We start from the raw sequence: 7913 nt of genomic DNA on the forward strand, positions 1-7913 counted from the left end.
GACAAGAAGAGATCAAATTCTAATTTGACAAACAATAGGCACACAGAGATAAATTATAACAGAATATTGGGAGAACTTACAGATGTAAGGAAACAAAAAACAATCCATTCAAAGTGTAGGTGAATGGTAGAACAAGATCGTGCAGAGGTATTGTTGCAGCTCACAAAGGCAATTCCATAGAGGATGTGGGTAGAATTGAGGGATAAAAGAAGCGGGTAAAAGTTTTTGAATGAAAGCATAATGTGGAAGAACCTTGAGGAATTTCAACAGAGGTTGGATAAAGAGGACAGTTGTGTTCTTAGAAGATGTAGATGAGTTGAAACCTAGAAGGAGTAGAGAGAAGCGCTCAAAGGAGGTTCCAGGGATAACGAACCAAGAGCTTTCCAAAAGACCAAGTAAAGAGGAAATCTTGGTGGGATAAGTGGCAATAGGTAGGACTTGCTGTTGCAGAGGCTTTAATGCAGCTCATAGTGAATGAGTGAGGAACTCATAGAGATGGAGAAGAAGATGACTAGTGATAGTCATAGTGGAGGTTCTGAGGGAAACCACAATAGAAGAAAAGTGAAGAAGGAGAATGCCAAGGCAAATGGCGAGAGGATGAGTCAAGCAAAGTTTGACAAGGAGATGGATGTGATAAGAGAAGAACTCAATGTGTTAACAATGCTGCTAGAGGAAAGTCAAAGACTAGGTTGGGTGTTGAGGAAGAAGCTAATGAAGTGGCATAAGTTACAGAGAAGGGTATGATAGAAGCAAGTAAAGTGGTTGATGGAAAAACTCAGAGAAGCTGAGTTGGAAATGGAAGTGTCCATTTGTGAACTAGAGCAGGGTGAAGTTCTGGGTGAAGATGAAGACTTGAAGACTGAAACTTCAAGTGAGACCAAAGGGTCAAATGATTTTAAAACTGATAATATGTGTATGTTTGCAGATGAAACATGCGAAGAAGGACAATTTCTTGATATTGTCGTAAAGGAGGAAGAAGATAGGCATAATCTAAATTTTGTTATGAAAGAAGAAGTAGAGAAGGATATCAAGCAATCAAGTGAAGGACCTGATGAGATTGAAGAGAAGACCATTGAAATAATTTTATGTCATGTAGAGGACTTGGAACAACATGAGGACTTGGTGATTGAATCATCAAATGAGATAATGAAGTCTTGTGGTTTTACAACTGACAAGTTGTGTGTGAATGCATGTATTGCAGAAGACAAACCATCTTATGGAATTGTCTTGAATCAAGCTGAAATTTGCCAAGTAAAGTATGATGATGATTGTCTTTCAAATGAAGATCAAGTTGAGTTATTACAGTAGAAGGAGTTCATAAATTCCTTGCTTAGTGGAAGAAATATCTTCAGTAGAGATGACATAGTTACGTCTTATGATAAGGAATTTGCTATTGATGAGGACAAAGAGGAATTGATTTTCTTAAATGGTCAAAGGGAGAGTGATGGACAAACATCTAAAACTATCACAGAGATGGAGGATTAGAATTTTATTCTAATCAAGAATGAAGAAGTAGTGTCAACAAGAAGTTATACATGTGACAGAGAAGAAGATAGCGAGGATTGTACAGAGCTTTTAGAAGAAATTCCAAGTGACATGGCAAATTTATGGCATGAGTTAAGTCTTTTGGAGAAAAGGATAGAAAACCAAAAAGTAAGTATTTAGGTTGTAAAATCAGAACTGAATGAGAATGAAGAAGTTTACTATAGTGGACAAGGACATGAATACATTATTAAAATGGATGGTGTGGAGGAGAGACTAGCTGATAGTCTTGTGAATTTTGTTGAGAATTCAAATCAGCATACTGATGTGCTGACAGAGGAGGAAGAATCAGAGCAACATACTAATGTTTTTCCAAAGGAAGAAAAGGCACAAAAGCCTTATGATTTTTATTTTTATAATTGTTTGGTGGGTGTAGGTTTAGTTGCAGATGCTGGAGAAAATTTGGCATAGGTGAGCAGCCAAATAAAAATGAAAGAGGAAGATTTTGTGGAAGTATTTAATCCATGGAACATAGATGTTCAATTGCTGGAGAGAATGCTGGAAAATCAGGATTCAATACAGAAAGAGATAATCATGAAAGAGGGTAAGGATGAAAGGGAGGCAGAACCAGTAAGAATGGCAGAACAAGTAAGAATGAGAGAACAAGTAAAAATAAGCAAAGAAAAAGTAAGCGTAGGAGAAAGAGTAAGTGATAGAATTCGACAACTTCAAAGTGAAGAACAAAAGTTTGAAGAGTTAGTAGACATCAGCAATGACCTGAAACAAAGAGAAAGAGGTAACAATAAGTGGCAAAGTATGGACCAGCCAAAGGATGTGCTGGAAATGGAAACTGAAAAATTATGGCAGTTGATGATGAAGCAATCCATATGGAGAAGATTGATAACAACTGGAAGGATGATCAATCAGAACTTGAAATTGAATGATAAGGAGAGGAAAATAAAATATAAGACAATAGACATACAACAACAATAAAGGCACAGAGTATTCAGACAACTACAAACTAAAGTTTGGGACCCTGGAAGTTTTCTATCAACATATGAAGACACATGATCAGGAGATCATGAACATTTTCTGCTTTGGGATTCTGATGCAGGAGCATTCAACTCAACAATATCATTGTATTTTAGTAGACATAGGGGGTCTTGTATTTTAAGGCATTTGGTTTCCTAATTATTTAGTTCATGTAATATTTTGAGTGATTTACATGAGACATTTAGAATATGAGTTAATCAAATATTGTGAGGATATTTGTAAATGTTCTCGAATGTAGGAGAACATGAGAGAATTAGGATAGTGGAGAGATTGAGAGATTTGAGAATTAATTGCAAATCTTAGATTAGGGGTTAGTTCATGATTTTGTGGATTAGAAAGGATCCTTAGAGATAAGGAAGAGATTTTATGGTTTTGTTGAGAAGTTTATGGATCTAAACCAGGAATTGGTTGTAGAATCCTTTTGTATAAATGTAAGCCTAAAAGGCATAGTAAGGGATTAGCTAGTTAGTTAGGAATTAGAGTGTGAAGAGTTTGATTGTAAGCCTACGGGCAGATTATGAAACAGAGGCCACTGATATTGGAAATCAGGTTGCAAAGAAGAAACTATGTAAATACCTGTTTATTAATACAAACAACTCAATTCTGAGTTTATGTGTGTGTATGGAGTAATTTAGTTATAATCTATGTGTGAACTAGAGTAGTTATATGTAACAGAAGTTGCATATGCAGAATCAGAGGCAAAATATAGAGAAGAGTGACAAAGGGGTGTTATGACTTTGTACACACCAACAGTATAGGAGGAAGCCTTTAATGTTACAGTGGAGGTGAAGGAAGCATAAAGGTGCGAGCGGATTTAAGGAGGAGTTGCGATGCAGTACAACTAAAGACCAGAACCCTGAAGCCACAAGAACACTAAGAAATGGCCTAAACGTGAAGTAGGCAGAAAAGAATGAGAACTGTCAGATCTTTTAGATCAATAGATATGAATGGTGGAAGCAGAATGGCGGAGGAGTAGACCGTGGGGATAGGAGAGCGCGAAAGTTCTTGATCGTGGTTGAAGGCCCGCAATCGACCTTAGTTGTCGATCGCAAATTCAAACACTTATGTGAAGTCAACTACGAGAGTTGAGTGTTTGGAAATCCATGTGTCAGTCGAAGGGCCGCAGACTGTTGGATCATTGCTGATATTGATCGTTGCATTGATATCACATCACATCATTCGTGAGTGAATGAATCGTGGCTTAAGAAATTGCGATACACGATGTGTGATGATTGGGGTGATTAAGTGTCATGCAAGTTTCTCATGCGATATCGTTAATGACCATTAGATCAAGCGTGCCTTGATCAAATGGTGAAGGATCAATGATTAGTTTCGTTGATCATGTGAAACATCGACCGTCGGATTAATGAGGAGATCAACGGTGGAGAATTAATCAGATAAAGTATGTGAAAAAAGGGGAAATTCAACGTGGGAGCAATTGCTATTCAATTTCCGTTCAATCAGGTGTTGTTCAATTGTTGTTCAATCGGGCGCTCTTCAATTGCAAGTGTTGTTCAATTGGGCATTGTTCAATTGTTGTTCAATCAGGCGCTGTTCAATTGTTGTTCAATCGGTGCTGTTCAATTGCTGTTCAATCGGTGCTGTTCAATCCTGTGTCATCTTGCGTCATTTTTAGGTGAGCCTCGGGAAATGTGCCAAAGCCGTGGAAAAAGTGGAAATGTAAAGTTAAAAGTGATTTATGTATATTTATATAATAAAGCGGATTAAGGGAAATTAACCATGCTATGACTAGTGTTGAGTAAATCCAAGACGAGAGTAAGAGGGTATGGTTAATATGTGCGAGTTTAAGAATTAACAAAAGTTTATGAGGTTGAACAAGATTCCGTTGGAGAGGTTAATTAAGAATTAGACTATTGAATAGTCTTCGAAACATTTCCGCATGAGATTTTATTTAGGGGCCTTAAGCTGTAATTCATGAAGGTTTGACCAGGCATGTCAATGAAACTCATGGGATGAATGAAATTATGCATTTTATATGCATACTGTGGGGATTTGTCGGCTTAGCCGGTGTCAATGAGGAATTGCTCCTAGGGTTACAAACAACAAAAAAGATTACTATCGAATGCTTAGCAGTCTATGGAGATTCTGAAATGGTCGTAAGGTAGATAAAAAATAAATGCCAGGCCAAACACCCCAGGCTAAAAAACGTACCAAAATGAAGTGTGGGACTTAATTGACAATTTCTTCCTGGCATTTAACATCCAGTTTCTACCCGGGGAAGAAAACAAGATGGCTGACTCTCTTGCGGTAGCTGCAAGCACTTTCAGGACCCTATAGAATCCACTCCTTAGATATGAGATAGAAATCAGACACATGCCTTCAATACCTAATAATTTCAAACACTGGCAGGTATTCGAAGATGACGAGTAGGTCAAAAGATTCATAGAAGTCGTTGGGGAGTTTTCCCACTCCACTATCGATCAAGAAGAATAAGAAGCAGAATAAGAAGCTACTCTATGGAAAGACATAGTGGTTGGGCAAAAAGTTTTGCGATTAAAAGGGAACACCATCCCTCGTGGACTTGTTACACTTGAAAGAATTTTCAATAAAGATGACATAGCATCCAAACAAATGGCCCCAAAGAAGGATGAGCAAGTAGAGGAATACAACTTCGGATCAAAGGAGGAACCCTAGATGATCATGCTGTCCAAAGAAATCCCCTTGTAATATAGACAAAGGTATTTAGATCTATTCAAAACTTACAAAGATGTATTTTCTTGGTATTATAATGATTTGAAATCATTTGATGCAAATATTATTCAACATAAAGTTCCTTTTGTAGAAATTTTGAATAATATGACACATATTCACAGAGATTATCCTGATCATACAATTATAAGCAGAACATGTATAATACATAATCTCCTCTACGTTGATCATCAATATACAGAAGCAGAAGCATTCACAGGCGCACATAGAAGCATCAATAAAACTCATTAACACAGTATGTATCCCAGGGAAAGCATCTCGCTAAAAACCCCACACTATCTGTATATTATATTGATTGAATCATGTAACAATACACATCATAATACTTCTCACAAGTATCTCCACCTGTTACACACAATACAGCTCAGATCTAATCTCCAAATCTATTCCACTGCTTGCCTGCCTCTCCAGCTCAATACCTGCTCAAGAACTGATGAAAATGGCTTCCCAAACTCGTATTTCACCTGCAAAATAGTCACTCACACTTTGATGGACGTGAGCACAAGCTATAATGTGGGCAAATACGTGAGCAAACTCTTTGGCATACTCAATCCCTTTATTGTGCAAGATCTGGTGCACAACTATAGTCACAACTGATAGCAATCTGATCCTCTAACACTTGTCCCTGCTGAACTGAACATGCACTGACATGCAACTGAGTTAGCTGATGTATTCTATAGTTGTATTATGAGTTAATAACTTGTGAATTAATTAATAACTAATTCACCCAACTCATCTCTAGTCTATTGATCAGTTAGACTAAATACAACCAGTTTAACAAAGCTAAACTGAACACAACTCCATCAACTCCACAATCAACTCCACCAAACTCAACTGATTGAGTTCTAACTGAAGTCATGCATGCAAATATTAGGCATCCCATAGGTAACCACGTATTTCCCTCTGGGATTTGCATGTACCACATCTGTAGCTCATCCTGAAGTGCTCCAAGAGAATAAGATCAAGTTTATAGTCCAAATATTATTATGAGACAATAATATTTGACTTTTCTATTTTTGACAGCCAGTCTAAAAATAGACTTTGATCACTCACACTGTGATCACTCACACTTTCATCAAAAATAGAAGTCCATCTATTTTTCCCAACTTGACCAATCATCCATAAACAGCAACCTGCAATCCATAGACATGATCCATATGTCTAAAAATAGACATAGTCTAAAAATAGACTTGCGCCAAAAATAGCCTGCGGGCCCACTTAGTGAAGGCGACTCTTTTCACTAAGCTCCATCATCTTGTTGCACTCTCAACAAGCATTCCTTGTTGCACACTTTTCAACACCTTTGAAGGGTGGGATAAACCCATGCAAATAGAAACTCAGACAAATAAACCCACTCTTACTCCCGTCCATTGAAAAGGTGTTAAGGAAGTTGCTGCAAGCCAAGATCATAGTCCCTCTAAGATACTCTGAGTGGGTAGCTAATCCGGTCCCTGTTCGTAAAAAGAGTGGAGAGATAAGGTTATGCATTGATCCGGATTTAAACAGGAACGCAATAGATTACAGAGATAACCATAAATACCGAGATGCGATAACCATAAAAACAGAGATGCAGCGGAAATAATACTTCATTTCATTACTGTAAAATACTAAAATATGCTTACAAATAGAAATATCCCAGCTAGGGCGATGGTAGCTTATCTCTGAGAAGAGATGTGTCGGCTACATGCCTCTGAACTGTTTCGAACTGTCTTACAATGAGGCTCGAAGGCCTATTTATTGTTGAGAAACAATGAAAAACCCTTCACATCCCGAAACCTAACCCTAGAAGATGAAACGCCAAATTGTGGGCCCCGTTTGGGTAAATTGGTACATCAATTTCCCGGGGTCGTAGCTTTGGCATACGATCTCCGTTTGACGCGTACGATAGCTCGTTAGAAAGATCTATCCGAGTACTACCACTTTGGGAGGCAACATCGGTCCATGGACCCATGTTGCCCCAGATTCCCAAAAAAACGTCGTTTAGGGCCTCAAAACGGCTCCGGAAGTTCAGGACCCGAAAAACTGCCAAAAATAGTAAGTTGTGCTACAATTAAGGAAACTGAAAATGCTGAGAAAGACAATGGTGGGGGTCCAGGTGGACTTGGCAGGTGGCCACCAATATCCACCTGGATCATTCCTCCCCCCTTAGGAAGCAATGGTCCCCATTGCGTTGAGCTCCTCCATGAGATGAGGAAACTTCTGCTGAACTTGTTCCCTGGTGAGCCACTTGCCCTGCTGAAGGAGTTGGCCTGCTTTGATAACTCGATACAATTGGATATTCTGTTGGCGAGTGTTCTTGATCTGTGTGTCCATGATCCGATCAGTTGCAACTTGTTCCATGCAATCTGGATTTAATTCTGTGGGTTTGAGCTGTTCTGCAATGTCGGATGTCTCTAGCAATGGTGGAAAGTATGGCCGAAGGCGGTCCACATTGAACACTGGGTGCAGGCCAAGGAATGGGGGAATGCTGAGCTCAAATGCATTGTCTCCCGTCACCTTAGTAATGGTGTAAGGACCATATCGGAGTGGTCTCAATTTCCGATAGGCTCCAGTAAGGCGTTCCTTTTGCAAATTCAACCAGGCTTTGTCGCCCACCTGAAACTTGTGTGGCACCTGGTGTTGATCATGTCGCTGCTTGTACTTGGCAT

Source organism: Pinus tabuliformis, chromosome 3_1 (assembly GCF_031772625.1).
Source record: "Pinus tabuliformis cultivar Carrire ecotype Pingquan chromosome 3_1, CPIR1, whole genome shotgun sequence".
In the NCBI taxonomy this organism is placed as follows: domain Eukaryota; kingdom Viridiplantae; phylum Streptophyta; class Pinopsida; order Pinales; family Pinaceae; genus Pinus; species Pinus tabuliformis.